This window comes from Podarcis pityusensis, assembly GCF_964106645.2.
Source record: "Podarcis pityusensis genome assembly, chromosome: 3".
Taxonomy (NCBI): Eukaryota; Metazoa; Chordata; class Lepidosauria; order Squamata; family Lacertidae; genus Podarcis; species Podarcis pityusensis.
This window is the reverse complement of record NC_138026.1, coordinates 15,143,707-15,160,107: the sequence shown is the minus strand read 5'-3', so window position 1 is coordinate 15,160,107 and position 16,401 is coordinate 15,143,707. Positions and strand designations below refer to the sequence as shown.

Sequence of the window (16,401 nt, the reverse complement as noted above, 5' to 3'; positions counted from 1 at the left end):
TCATTGAAAGAGGTGGGTTTGATTAGTGTGGAGAAGGGACATTTAAAAGGGAAACATCAAATACCACATGCTAATATTACTATAGAAGAAACATCAGCATGCTGAAGGGTTTCGTACCTTGGCTGTTCTTTGAAAGATGGGCCCTGGGAGGCAGAAAGGGGAGGAAGACAATGCAAGATATCACCCTCTCCAGAGGACATGCTTAATGTTCCCATCGCCAGTTATCAAGTGACTCTTATGTCACTAGCCTAAAAAGAACGCCCTTTTCCAAGGCATGACATCTTATTAGTTTTCCTTTTCTGAAAGTGTAAGAAGAATCCATAGTAACTTCCCTTCACTGCTACAAAACAGTGGGTGGAGTCATAAAGATGCCCAGAAGGGCTGGCTGAAGCATTTAAATCATTCCTGATCTTAATCTTTTAAATGTTCCCTAAGACAGTCATGGAGCATTATCAGCACAGAATGAAGATGCTGATGAGAAAGTCTACTTACATCTCCATCCATTCCCTCTCACTCGCTGAATGATCAAACCAAAGGAGATTGATATGCCTCTGTGGCGATCACACACAAATAGACGTTTGACGGTCTATTGACCCTGTGCCACCATTGTGATTGCTTTCTTCGCTGCCACCACCCTGCTTCTCACGGGGACACACGGAGTCCAGACAGTTGTTAACAATAACAGATAATCAAGTTTATTTTTAAATGCAGGAACAAGTGTATGGTTTCAGTTTATTTTTTCTCTTGTCAGTTTCTTAATCTTAATTCCTAACAATTCCAAACTGATTATTCCAACTATCTATCTGACTCAACCTAACAATTCCTCTCACTCTCTCACAATACAACTCGACCAACCCACACCTAATCCTCCCTCTTCCTTCTTCACCTCCCAAACCTCAACTGACTTTCAAAACCTCCCACTCTAACTTTTACTCCCCCCTTGCATTCTCACTGGCCAATCACATCACACCCATTTTAACCCTTTCCTTATCACCCATCCTAGGAGGCAAACGCCACAGCCTCCAGAGCAGGGATAGGCAACCTAAGACCTGGGGGCTGGATGCAGCCCAATCGCCTTCTCAATCCGGCCCACGGACGGTCCGGGAATCAGCGTGTTTTTACATGAGTAGAATGTGTCCTTTTATTTAAAATGCATCTCTGGGTTATTTGTGGGGCAAAGGAATTCATTCATATATTTTTTCAAAATATAGTCCCGCCCACCACATGGTCTGAGTGACTTTGGACCAGCCCATGGCTGAAAAAGGTTGCTGACCCCTGCTCTAGAGCTCTAGTGACCAATGAGCTAGCAGAGGGAGGTGTCACAATGAAGGGTGTGTCACAAGGAACTCCTCAACCTAGCAACCACCAGCACTTCAACTGACACTACTCTCAACTGACACTACTAAGCTTGCTTATATGGCTTTTAATCCATGTTCAGCTTTTTACAAGTATGTAAAATGAAATTTTTCCCTTTATATTCAAGCTTCCGTTGTTCCTGCACCTACTGAGCATTATCTATCTAATCTACCTCTCTGCCTCTTTGGCAGAGAGGAACAGCGGAAAACCAGGAATCACCCCTTGCGTGTTTATTAATTTTATTCCCCTCCTTCACTTGCAGGTCCCAGGGCAAGTTACAGCCATCTAAATTATAATTATTGTTATTAATTAAATTTGTATACCACCCTATACCACAGGTTTCAGGGCAGTTCACAGGATAAGATCACAATATAAAAATACAAAATACATAATAAAAACAAATACAACCAATAATCCCCCCCCCCCCACACACACACACGGGCATTGGATGTCAACAGGGCGAGTCTTGAAAATACAACTCTCTGGTGTCAAAGGCCAGATAACAGGCCCCCTAAGTGCCCCTATTCCCAGGGACAGTCCCAGATTTACAGAAGCTGTCCCAGTTTCTGATTTGATCCTGGGATGTTCTGCTGTTCTTTAGGTCCTCCCTATTTTAAATGTTCCCTAAGACTGTCATGGAGCATTATCAGCACAGAATGCAGATGCTGATGAGAAAGTCTACTTACACCTCCATCCACTTTCTTTCTCACTTGCTGAATGATCAAACCAAAGGAGATCGCTATGTCTCTAGAGGACCAATGAGCCAGCAGAGGGAGGTGTCACAATGAAGGGTGTGTCACAAGAACCTCTGCAACCTAGCAACCACCAGCACTCAACTCACACTACTCCCAACTGACACTACTAAGTTTGCTTATATGGCTTTTAATCCATGTTCAGCTTTTTACATGTATGTAAAATGAAATGTATCCCTTTATATTCAAGCTTCCGTTGTTCCTGCACCTACTGAGCATTAGCTACCTAATCTACCTCTCTGCCTCTCTGCTGCAACTGCCACACACCAAAAGGCTATGGAAAGGGCCCTGTGTCTTCAACAATTCACAAATTGATTCATTGCAGCTCAACAGCAGCCCTCTCCTTCTTCTCAGTGTCACCCTATATTGCTGAACAGTGGAAAACCAGAAATCACCCCTTGCGTGTTTATTCATGTTATTACCCTCCTTCACTAGCAGGTCCCAGGGCAAGTTACAACCATCTAAAATTATTATTGTTGTTGTTATTAATTAAATTTGTATACCGCCCTATACCCACAGGTTTCAGGGCAGTTCACAGGATAAGATCACAATATAAAAATACATACAACAACCCAATAACATACACCCCCAAACACATTTTAAAAGGGCATTGGTTGTCAATCAGATCAACCAAAGACCTGGTTAAAAAGGAACACTTTCACCTGGAACCTAAAGATGTATAATGAAGGTGCCAGACGAACCTCCCTGAGGAGAGCATTGCACAGACAGGGAGCCACTGCAGAAAAGGCCCGTTCTCGTGTTGTCATGCTCCAGACCTCTTGACCTCAGACTTTTTCTGGATGCCCTTCAAGATGTCACTATTAAACTAATCTGCCTAACTAATCTCTATAGGATGGAGAAACAAAACTAAGATGTTCAAATCAGAACATTTGCCAAAGGAGTACAAGTTATTCAAATGAATTTATCCCTCTCTCCTCAAAATTCAGTCTTCTATATCTCTCATATTACACAGGTTCCTGTTGACTTCTTAAGGAGATCTCTTTTCAAGGTAATGAGCTGTTGATAATGTTTAATGACCTTATACAGTAGGAGTTCTACATTTCGGGATTAAAATTCATCTCAAGCATCCTGGCCTGAGAAGCAACAGACTGTGCCTAGCGAACCATTACCTAAGACTATACAAGTGACACTAGCAGCAGCAATTTTAAAAACACTGCAATAGCAATACGCATCATATTAAAAAGAAAGATCTCAATGCACACAAGTTAACAAAGTCAGGAAAAGGGCAAGTTTCATCTTTAAAAAAATATTTTGTATAATAATGACTTTGCATTTCTACTAGGTTAACATAAAACATAAAAAGATGGTATCACAAATACTAGAAAGGCAGCACATGTTGTTTTTAGCATCCTGCCATTTTATCAAAAGCCTCATAGTTTATAATGAGCAGGAATGTGAGAAGAGTGCATTTCATCCAAAGTTTGACTCTTAATGAACTCTACCTATGTGCAACCAATAAGCTTACCTTTGTTGTCCTCCAACTTTGGACCAGTTGCAACATATAGATGGGCCTCTGCCATGATGTTGTCTGGATTCTTCTTGTGTCAAGTCCAGTTTCCACAAATCCCTCTCTTTAGAGCTGCCCAACCACATCACATTGCATGCTGGAGATTCTCAGAAATGGCTTTTCAGGGGGTTGCAGTGGGGAGGAGTGAGTGAGAAACCCCCACTGCATGAGCCTTGCTCAGGCATTTTTAGACCCAAGCCATAACACAAAATGAGCAACCATATACGTTAGGATTTTACTCTCCCTCGGTTGCATGCATGAACTGGTCTTTTGTCTCACTCCTAAATATGTGCCATTAAAGGTGATTCGGCCATTAAATGTGACCTGCAGCTTGAGGGCACAATGGTGAAGCAGAAAGAAATCTAAAACAGTCAGCTGATGAGAAGGGAAATGCTTGATCTGCACCTGAGCCTTTCACAACAGCTTTTCCCTCACCCAGAAATCACAAACAGTTCATTCTATGGCAGCCTTTCTCAACACTGGGTCCCTAAGTGTTGTTGGACTACAGCTCCCATCATTGTTCACCACTGGCCATGCTGGTGAGGAATGATGGGAGTTGTAGTCCAAGAACATATGTGGTTGAAAAAGGCTGCTCTATGGGGATGAACATTATTACCACCTGAGGTTTGCAAACCAAGCTACTGTTAAAGTAGCCTGAAATACAATCACTTACCACCTGGTCACCATGAGCAATCAGGAATCTCATTCAGGTGAGTGTGTGGGCTGACAGTGTGGAGAGAGAGATTTGTTCTTCCTCTTCCAGCTTCTATGCTGACAACAGAGGTTGTGAAGCCCCTTCCTCCATGGCCAGCATAGAAATACAGCACACTGGTCAAGGAAGCTGTCCCCTCCTTTGCCAACCCATGAATGAAGAGAAGCAAAAACATAGACAACTACCCACAGGGTAATGGAGCAAACTGCAGCTCCACTACTGGTCTGCTGTGCTTCTCTGATGGTTGTGCTTCTTTTATAAGCATAAGAAAACTTGGCAATCCCAATAAGCACAGGGGAAATGCCGTTCCCCAATAGCCTGCCTACTTTGTATTGAAAAACAAGTTAGCTTAAAAAAGGGCGGGGGGGAGGGGAGAAATTAAATTGTTGGTTTTTTTCCTGCTAGATTTTCAGTCAGAAGCATTACCAGGGGAGAAATCAATTGGCAGCAGCTGAGAAGAGATATTTAAGTTGAAGGCCAGAACATCTTAATTGGGAAAGGGTGTTAAAAGTTGGAGCTAGAGTCACTTCAACATATAACAAAGCTCTCAAAAAACACTTTCTATAAAATCAAGTAAGGTCAAATATAATGGGAAATGCCTTGCCAAACCCAAGGTGGGGGGGGGGTTGAAATTGTCCACAAAGACTTTAGATTCTGCACTAGAATAGCCTTTCCACAAAATCAATTGTTTGTGTACGTTCAGCTGTTTATCCTTTGTAGTGCACAATGCATATGCCTTCCCCAGAACTTGTGCTTCTATTGTGGGGCTATATCGCAATATTTTATGGTTTGGGAGAGTGACATTTGTCCCCCAAATACTGGATGCATGGCTATTAGTTATGTATGAAGTGTTGCTTATGCAAGTGTCAAGGACACCTCTTGGATATTACCTCTCAAGTGAAAGCTAAGTGACAAATCTGCACTTTGTGCCCAGTTCTACTGACATTTTGTGACCTTCAGAAACACTTTCCCCGCACAAACCAGGAGACCCTGTAGTTCTCCAGAAGTTGCTGGACTAAGCGCCCTCCACCCCTGATCACTGGCCATGTTGGATGGGACTGCTGGGCACTGGGGTGAGAACAACATTTGAAGGGGCCACGAGTTCTTGATTCTTATCTTAGAGGTTGTGTGCTTCCCTGCTATGCATATCAAACAGAGGGGAAAAATTGTTGCGGCTGTTAAGTAATGCCACTGAAGTTATCTGTCCCCTGCTCTCTGGCCAGTATCTTGGCAGCCATCTGGGTCTAGATCGTATTTCACTCCTCCAGCCTTTAATTCAGAGATGGGGAATCAATGGCTCTTCAGGTGTTATTGGGTCTCCAATTCCCATCAGCCACAAACAGCAAAGCCAATGGTTAAGGATATTGGGAATTGGTCCAACAACATCTGGAGAGTCACAGATTCCTCACCTTTCTGCTGAAGGGAAATTTTTTGTGCAAACTCTATAAAAAGGGGGAAAGGAACCAAAAAAATCCTTCAATTTTGAAATCCTTTATTACTATTTTTTAAAGGAAGATTCAAGATTCATTGTGATCTTAGCTGCCCTCTCCTCACCTTCCTTGTGCTAGAGGTTCTCGTGAAGCTTTTTTTAAAAAAGAAGAGCACACAAATGTAGCAAAATATATTTTTATGCGGTGCAACATAGTCTCATTAAAGCAAGCAAACGTAATCAAGTTTTGAATGTGATCCAACATTGTTTCAACAGACGTGATGGAACTTCCCTTACTATTTGGCAACCTCTGTCTCCACCCACTCTGTTCCAAAGACTCACCAATACTCAGGAGTAGATTTAGACGGTCAGCAGTGGGCAGGAGAGGTAGGGGAGCAGTCTGTTGTGCATGCACAATGCCACAATCAGATATCACCCTCTGGCTTGATAGTCCCCCCACCCACCCCCAAAACTGAACAAAGAATCTATAAAAAAACCCCACAGGGTAAGCAGGCTAGCTGTTAACAACTTAAAAATAAACTAGTATATTTATTTAAATAAAACTGAAACTGTGTTTGTTTGCCATGATATAATGAAATTATGGGTGCTAGTTTTATGCTGCAGTATTATAATGTGGGGGGGATGATAGGATACAGCTGTAATGCACAAGAGAAAGAGAAAAGGGAAAAAAAATGAATAAGATTAGATTTTCAATTAGCCCATATTTGGCTGATACAAGAGACTGTGCATACATTTTGAGTTACAATAAAAGATTGTAGGAAAAGAGTATAGTATAGCTGAAATCCTGTATATTTGCGCCTATAGATGTCTGTCCAAGAAAAAGATATATGAAAGGGCAAACCAGATGCTCATTGATTTCAACATTTCTACATTGCTTCCTTAGTCCTCTAGAAGCAGCAAGCTCATACAACAACAGCAACAACAATAATTCAGTTCATTGCTATTGGGAAATTATCACAGAAATTCTAGTCTCTGAAATATTCAATTCTGCTACATTTCCTATCCTGTGGTGACTCTTCTAATCAATATTTTACTTGAAAGGAGTCGAACTCCCTCCTATTTTATTTAACTTTAATAGGTACTATTCCAGGTAAGTAAATATATATCATGTGACACTACATTATCAGCCAGAAAAGCCAAGGTTCTGAGACTATGAAATCCTTCCTGTCTTTGATTTGTTCAGAATAACCACTCAAAATCTGAATGGACATTGCTTGTCAAATACAGTATAAATAAAGTCCTTGCCCCATTCTCTCACTCAGAGTAGAAATTAGCACCAGGTGAATACAGAGTTCATCTTTAGCTGTCAGGGCTTGTGATGTGACCTGCTTGACTAGCATTACTGAAAATTAAGATGCCTGTTCAGTAACACACACAAAAGTGATCAATGCTGTAACATTTCTCAAAACCAGATATTTGTAGTAGATAAGTACTTTTATATTTATACCATTTTAAAGAAATTCAGTTTGAATTTTTGTTCTTTTAAGTTTTGAATTCAAGCTGAAACCAGAATTCTTAGTGGGCCGATTGAATCAGATTTTCTGGTTAGGAATCATCTGGATCAGACCATTTTTTCATTATTATTATTATTATTATTATTATTATTATTATTACTACTACTACTACTGCTACATACAAATGAATGCAAACAGCAACAAAAAACTAATGGAATATGATTTGTTTATGTTAATATAAAATGTAGTAATGGAATGATCAATTTCGTGTGTTCACCATATGGCATACAATAATAGCAAAGAATGTATCCCCATTTCTTGGTCAACATCACCCTCCATTTTCCTTCCAGCAGTTTTGATACGAATGAGCTGAATGAATGCATATTCATTATTAATTTGTAATCTGTCTCAACTAGGGTGAGTAGGTGTATTAGGAAACAAACTAATACAGTTTCTCCCTCTGATAACCCATTTTGGTTGCTTGTTGGTGGACAGATATTTTGAGAAATCGTATACAGGCATCTCCCAAGTTAGTAATTTCATAGGAACCAGCAACCTTAGCCAGTCAGAACAAGAAAGCTATAAAACCTCTTTAATTTATTTATTTATTTTTTTAAAAAGCCCTAACATTTTTTCCTTTAAAGTTATCAGTTGTACAGGATTGGGTATATTTGTACTTTGGAAAGTACAAAGATTCCAGGCATATAGTTGAAGGCTTCGTTTGAATTGGAGAATTTAGTCTCCTTCCATTTAAAGTTCATTTCATATGTGCAATTCAGAAAAGGTGCTTCAAGAAACTTTGGCAATCTACAGTTAGCTAGTATCAATGCTCTTCTAATATTGTTGAGTATATTTCAAATAAGGGAGAACTTGGAACAAATTTACTCAACCACAAAAAGAGATTGGAAAGGAGGCCCAGAGGAAACACACATGACTGTAGGATAAGCAGTTTCAGAAAGTGAACATTAAGGTGGGAAGGAACATATTATTGTTGTTTATCTCAGAAAGAAAGCTGTTAGCAAAATGACATGCTTTAGCTGGGATTTCTAACTTCAGTTAGCAAAACAGGATTGAATCTGCTAAGTAAATACAATGAACTGAACCAAGTAAAAGTATTATCAAAATGGGTTTAGACACAGTCTATTAGATACAACCTTATGAGCAATAATTTAGCCCAGAAAGTATTTGGCCTTCCAGGTTTACGTGTGATTTAAAGAGGCCTCCTCTCTCATACTAAGCAATGAGTCTCTTTAAAGGATTTTGTCTATACTCATTTTTGACAGATGAAATTAGCATGGTGGTTTGGGGGAATGAAGTTTGTCATATAAATCCATGAAGCCAAATGTTGGGGTAAATGAATAGAACATGTTTGGAAACTGTCTTGAAACATTCAAAGAACATTGTTCAGTGGTGAAGGGTATAACAAAACAAAACAAAAAAATCACAAGTATTGAAATGTGAACAGCTCTAAGGATTAAAATTGAGAACTGTAGAGGATTCTAAATTTATTTTTTAAAACTTATTTACTACTAAACATGTTATATATGCTAGGGAATTACAATTCCAACAATTACAACTCAACCAATCTTATCAGATTCCAGAACATTTAAAGGCTAATGTACAGGCATATATCAGATGAATTTTGGAACTGGAAGTGACTGAGTCATCAGGCAAACTAAGGCCCGGGGGCTGGATCTGGCCCAATCGCCTTCTCAATCCGGTCTGCAGACGGTCCAGGAATCAGCATGTTTTTACATGAGTAGAATGCGTGCTTGTATTTAAAATGCATCTCTGGGTTATTTGTGGGGCATAGGAATTCGTTCATTTCCCCCCAAAAAATATAGTCCGGCCCCCTGCTGAAATAGTTGTTGACCCCTGTTGGTAATCATTACTGTGTCAAAAACAAAGAATGTTTTCATATTTCCCCCCTTCTGATACTAACACTTTAAAGTTCTCGGTCCCTGGCTATGCGATTTTCAGTCATGTCAAAAATCATATGTCCTTTCATCCATCGAATACAGCTTTATTTGTAAATATAAATTTTTTCAGGCAGGAATGAAGATTTGGAGATATGCTTCAGAGATCCAGACTATGGGGAGCCCGGAAAAACTACAATTTGGACTACAATTTGGTCGCTTTTTTATTTTAGTTTATTGTTTTTAATTGGATTATGATGCGGATATGTTGATTGGCTGTTTTTATTGGAAAATCAATAAAAATGATTTTTAAAAAAACAAAACAAAGAATGGAGCTATCCATTTCTGCATTAATTTTAGACCATAGAACAGTAAGTCAGCATGTGATCATTCTCCGATAACTAGTATTGTTAGAGCTCCCGGGTAAAGCCAACTATATTTGCTTTTAACAACTTACAGACTCCTTTAGAAGAGGAAGAAGAAAGTAAAACTTGACTGCAATGTTTCAGAGGTTGCCTCCATTTGCAGTTATGCCTTTTTGGTTTACAGCAACTTTCCAAAGGCTCATGGATCAACTATTATGTACACATGTGGGATATGCAGCAGCACATCTCAAGTATTTGATCATTTGTTGTTCAAACGGACAGTCATCTGAAACACCTAGAAGTGCTGACGCTGGCCAGACTTTAGTACAGCAACTTCAGAATTGTCCACTACTGAGAAAAGTTAAGTGTATATTGTTGATACACAGAGGTGAAGTCAGGGATAGCTAAAGGTGACACGTTAGAAATAACTTTCTATTGACTAATTTGTTGGGAGGGGCCACACAATGAAAATGGTGATAGGAAGAGAAGATGTTCAAAATGCTGTAATGGAATTGAAAGAAATGTTCTGTGTAAGATTTAGCCCAACTAGGAAAAGTCTTTTTGTACTGGAGAGCAGTGGATCTGATGTGGGCTTTGAGACAATGATGAAACAAGAAAAATATGGGAGTGAACAGCTAATATCCTACAGAACAAAAGGATAAGAAGAAGAAGAGTTTGGATTTGATATCCCGCTTTATCACTACCCAAAGGAGTCTCAAAGCGGCTAACAATCTCCTTTCCCTTCCTCCCCCACAACAAACACTCTGTGAGGTGAGTGGGGCTGAGAGACTTCAGAGAAGTGTGACTAGCCCAAGGTCACCCAGCAGCTGCATGTGGAGGAGCGGAGACACGAACCCGGTTCCCCAGATTACAAGACTACCGCTCTTAACCACTGCACCACACTGGCTCATATATTGGATAATTATCACACTGGATAACATTTTAGGGGAAAATATTAAGTGGATAATTGAATTGCTCAGGCATTGGCTGTCAGGGGACAACCCTTCTGTTAGTAATTGACCAGTGCCCATTAATATGGATTAATCAAACAAAATACACAAATGCTAATGTTACATGACAATTCAGCCATATTGTTTCTAAGGTAAGCAAAGAATAGGGACAGATGTTGATTATCTGTTCAGATATAGATATATAATGTATTCTGAAAACTGCTTGTAGCCCGTGGGTCTATGTGTGTTTTAAACTGCAGCACTTGTCCAGGGGTCCTTTACCTTTACCTTTCTTGTATTTGTGCTGAAATCGCTGCTTAGAAATCTCATCTGGGATGGTGATAAGGGGATACAGGTAGCTTTAGCTGCTGAGAACCAGCAAAGTGTTACAACTTAAAATAGAGGAGGAAAAAGAGGAGCCCACGTTGCAACAGTTTTACTATGAACAAGCTGGATGGTGGTTAAGCTGAGACACACCTAGACTACTAAATGGGGTGGGGGGCAGGATCCAGACTGTATTGCCCTTGGACTAGTTGGAATTATTTCCTTTGATGGGCTTGGACATCCTTCCTGTAATTAGGAGAATTCTGTTATACACTAACTATTTTTAAGGAGATATTTTGTGAGAGACACAATCACTTTAATTAAACTTTAACTAAATCATGGGAAGTTTTGAAACCTAAACTGAACAGATGAGCACTGATGTGTGTTTTTTAACGACCCCTTGCTTAGGCATTCCCGTGGCCCAGTCCCATAATTAAAAAACTAACCAGCTTGCTGCTGTTCCAGTTACACTGCAGCTAGAAAGAAAGGAACCCCGAGGAGAGAAACTGCAGTGGTGGCTGGGCAAAAGTAATTTCAGAGTGGGAATGGACACACAGAGAGAGTGAAGAGATGGAGTCCATCTTCTAAAATTGCTCTGAGCACTAGGTGGGGTGAATAGCTGGTGCTTTCAGGGTCCGGTGACCATCCCAGATACAATCAAGCCAGCCTCCTTGAACAATCAGGGTTGTTGCTGGGTACTATAATGGAGGCTGCCTTGCATTTCTTAACCATACATGAGCTGAGAAGCCAGGCAGCACCAATTCACCACTTGGGAACCTCAGAACATATATGGCAGCCTCTTACAGTACCCTGAGGGTGTCTGTAAGCACAGTACCAGGTTGCCTTTCAAGCTCCATGCAGGAAGGCCAGTGAAGCCTCTTTGCACATGCACATGGAAGCCATTCTGGCTTCTGTGATCTGAGCCACAGGTTTGTATGATCAGAATGTAGATCCATTCTACTCTCTGCCAAAATTTTAGAGAGCAGAGCCAGTTGTTTCATTGCTCTCATAGATGCACAGTATCTTGTGCCAAAGGTTGCCACTATTGTGATGATCATGATCTGCAGTAACCTGGAAAGCTGTTGCTGCATTGAATATACTCCCTGCTGCCAGAAATATGGGATATACAGAGGTGAAAATGAAAATCATAGATATTTAGTGCAACTCTAAAGCACACTAGATTTAAGGGAACAATGACAGGCATGGAACAAGGACCTACTTATATGATGTGATAGCCATATTCAGATAGCTAATGGGCTGTCACGTAGAAAATGGAGCGAGCATGTTTTCTCTTGTTCCATAGGGTAGGATCTGAACTGATAGATTCAAGTTACAAGAAAGGAGAATCTGACTAAACAGCAGGAAGAAATTTCTGACAGTAAGTACTGTTCAACGGTAGAAGAGCTCCCTCAGAAGGTGGTGGACTCTCCTTCCTTAGAAGATTTTAAGCAAAGGTTGAATGGGATGACCATCTGTCATAGGTGTTTGAGATTCCTGCATTGCAAGGGGCAGGACTGAGGTCCTGAGGGTGACTTCCAATTCTACAGCTCTATGATTCTATATGCCAGTCGGTACTCCCTAGTCCTAGTCTGATACCTTGTGAACTATACACACATTCAGGCATTTCCCTGACCACACAAAGGTTTTATCTTTGCATAGGGAAGGAGTGCACAAGCAATCAGCGTCCCCACTGTCCCTGACAGATGTGCTTCAGCCCTTTATATGCTTGTAATTCTCTCTAACCAGGGCTTCCAATCAAAAGGTACAAAGTGCATTTCTAACTGGGGACACTAGGAGAGGACACGTGTGAGTGCCCCTGTCCCATCCACAGATAACACATTTGTATGCTTAGGCAAACATGAGTATGGTGTATAATAAATACACTGACTTACCACAGAACACACTTCTCTGGCAGTCAGATTTCAGATCATGCTGTCATACTATTTGGAGGGGTTAATAAATTTGGGAGGGTCCGCAGCTCAGTGGTAAAGCACATGCTTTGCAGGCACAAATTCCCAGGTTGACTAAGAGGCAGATCCAGTGATGTGAGAGATCCGCAGGATCCCCCGGGAGCTCATGCCAATCAAAATAGGCAACATGAGGCAATGCAGGACTAGATGGGCAGGCAGTCTGGACTGGTATAGGGGCAGCAGCGTCTCATGTTCCTATGCAAAATTCCACTGCATCCGCAGTGATGAACGTGTGGCTCATAGCAATAAGGAGTTCTTTGTTGGATTTAAATACAGTGGTACCTCGGGATGCTCACTGGAAGGACAGATCGTGAAGCTGAGGCTCCAATACTTTGGCCACCTCATGAGAAGAGAAGACTCCCTGGAAAAGACCCTGATGTTGGGAAAGATGGAGGGCACAAGGAGAAGGGGATGACAGAGGACGAGATGGTTGGATAGTGTTCTCAAAGCTACCAGCATGAGTTTGACCAAACTGCGGGAGGCAGTGGAAGACAGGAGTGCCTGGCGTGCTCTGGTCCATGGGGTCACGAAGAGTCGGACACGACTAAACAACTAAACAACAACACCTCGGGATGCGAATGGAATCCATTCCAGAGCCCCGTTCGCATCCAGAATCAAACGTGACTAGTGACGGAACATCTGTGCATGTGCTTGTCGCTTTTCGCCGCTTCTGCACATGCGTGTGACATCATTTTGAGCGTCTGCGCATGCGTGAGCGGCGAAACCCAGAAGTAACACGCTCCGTTACTTCCGGGTTGCTGCAGAACGCAACTTGAACGTGCTCAACATGAAGCATATTCAACCCGAGGTATGACTGTAGTGCCTTTCTGCCAAGGCACTAAGGTGGTTTGCAACTTGGAATATTAACAGAAAGAAATGATAAAAAATATTCTCAAGCATTGACATTAGGTGTTTCCTGGCTTCTCCTTTGCATCAGGGCTAATAGGTCTTAAGCAGCCCTGGGGAAGGAGGGGAATGGGGAATTTTGCCCTATTATTTAGTGCAGGGTTGGGGAACCTGTGGCCTGTCAGAGGCTGCTGGATTCCAGCTCCCACAGTTCTGATCATTTGCTGTGCTGGCTGGGGCTGATGACAGCTGAGTCCAACAACCTCTGAAAGATCACAGATTCCCCATCACTGATTAACTGCATTGTTCCATACGTGAGGATTATAGGAAGGTATTTTTGTTAATCTATTATACAGGAGGAAATATGCAGGTAATTCACCTAAAGTTGTTTATCAGTTGGGTAATACAGAGAAATATCATCTATGGAGTAGCTAGGTTTGTGATGGCTGCACAGACATCAAGGAAGAATTGTTTAGAAGAAAAGGGTATTAACTTTTATGATATCCAACTGTGTTAATTATTTTGTCTATTTTATGGAAAAGGTTTCTCTCTCTTGCAAGCTTCCCTGTAAACTAGATGGATGCTCCTTTACTTTTTTCCTTTCTTCTTTTAATATTGGATGATGAATGTGATGATATTGTAATGGCCATATTGGATTATATATATATATATATATATATATATATATATATATATATGTGTGTGTGTGTGTGTGTGTGTGTGTATATATATATATATATATATTGCTTTTTATCTTTCAATAAAGAATAAAAAATAAAAAATACAAGAGATATAATAGCTCTTAAATTCTACATAGTAATTCATAGCAGAGCACACACTACTTCACATGCACTTGTTATTTTTGCCATTTGCCTGCTATTTTAAAGCCCATTCATACAAACATCCATTTAAAATATTCTAAAAAGGCAATATCCTGACTGGAGCGCTTTCATTCCATTCAGCATTGCAACAAATTGCCTGACTGAAAAGTAAATATTTACTTCAGAAGAATATGAAACTTACAAAAATATTACAACACACATAAACAATATGAAATTACTTTAACTAAACTTTATTTGACTGATGTTTCACAAGGGTTCTGCTTGTGCATTTTTTAGTTTAATACCAACCACAGTTAGGCTCAGTTTGCACATAATGCAAAGGCAAACCATGGGTTTGGATGAACGTGTGGTACCAGAGAGGAGATCACAGTCATTTTGCTGCTACTGTAGTTCTGCTGCCACTGTGAGCTAAAGCTATGGTTTTGCTTTACATGTTGCCGAAACCTGGGCTTATGGTTTTCCTGGTCTGAGACAAACCACAAGTCCAAAACTAAACCATGGCTTAGCTCACATCAGCAGCAGGACTGGAGGAAGAGCAAAGAGACTGTGTGTTCATGTTAATCCATGGTTTAGCTTAGTGTTACATGCAAACAGGGTCACAATGGGTTAGCACAGTGATGGCCAAACTTGGTCCTCCAGATGTTTTGGGACTACAACTCCCATCATCCCCAACCACTGGTCTGTTAGCTAGGGATGATGGGAGTTGTAGTCCCAAAACATCTGGAGGACCAAGTTTGGCCACCACTGGATTAGCACCATAAATCAAAGTATAAAATGTGAACACAGTTTATTTCATTGGGCATTAAATTCTAAACTTTACTGTGCTAAAACTAACCTATTTTCAGAAGACTTTATGATGACGCAGTAAACATCCTTGCACATGGGGGCGGGGAATCAGGAGGCAAATATGCAGTCAAATAATCACATCATATAATCACTATGCATACAAACCTAGGTACAATTTATACATCATCAAGGGGATATGACAACCAAAAAAAGAAACTTCTTTGCCACCTGAATAATACAGTATTTGGTAATCCCAATCGCATATTAGCACATGGGGGGAAAGGAACCAGTTTTTTTCCATGTGATTAAGATATTCAAACATTCCTAAGGCAACCTAGAAGCAGGTTGCTGGTGGATACCTTGCCACCATCTGCTCTAGTCTTTGCCCATAGACCAGTGTTTTTCAAAAGCTGGGTCTCCAACTATTGTTGGACTGCAACTCCCATCATTCCTGATTAGCAGGACCAATGGTCAGGGATGATGAGTTGTAGTCCAACAACAGCTGGAGACCCAAGTTTGAGAAACACTGCCATAGACTTTCATCAACCCCACTTTTCAATTTGCTTCTAGGTTTGAGTGATTGGCTCTACATTTCCTTGCAACGCCAATGATAAGCTCATGCTTTAAGACAATATGTGATGCTCGTTTATACTTTCCCATTCTACCCTGTTATTCTGTTTTCTGAGCCAGATAGGTGGCATCTAGAGATAAGCAACTAAATTAATAATAATAATAATAATATAAAATAATAAAATTTTATTTATATCCCACCCTCCCCAGCCGAAGCCGGGAGGATGGATTGAGGTAGTTTTGCACCAAAGTATGTTCGCTTTTTGAGCAACCATTTTACGAGAATTGGGTAGCTTTCTGAAGAGGTACAACTCACACGCTTTCAATTGTTGGATAAATAACCACAACCTAGCTTGTCCAACAAGAACGTTTTTGTAGACCCGTTAAGTTTTCCTGACATTGTCCAGTGCAATGTTTCACCTATTTTGGTCCGCCAACCATGCTGGAAAACCAAGGGCTACTCTGAGTAGCTTACATGAGGATTTGTAATCACTGTCTCCTTCAAAGAATCAATCAATTTAGGCAGAGGGTGTTGTTTTTAATCTGTGATAGCATTCCCTTCAGTGCACTACAGAGACTG

At 40.7% G+C, this 16,401-nt stretch overlaps 1 protein-coding gene and 1 long non-coding RNA gene across 5 annotated transcripts in view; one reads left to right on the top strand and one right to left on the bottom strand.

Moving 5' to 3' along the window:
- Positions 1-16,401, bottom strand: part of MACROD2 (mono-ADP ribosylhydrolase 2) — a 978,088-nt gene that overhangs the window by 585,359 nt on the left and 376,328 nt on the right. The window lies entirely within an intron of this gene.
- Positions 813-9,604, top strand: LOC308472548. Its single transcript, XR_013983575.1, has 5 exons — positions 813-1,448; positions 3,082-3,117; positions 3,476-4,921; positions 6,682-6,888; positions 9,302-9,604. It is a non-coding gene; the product is annotated as an uncharacterized lncRNA (long non-coding RNA).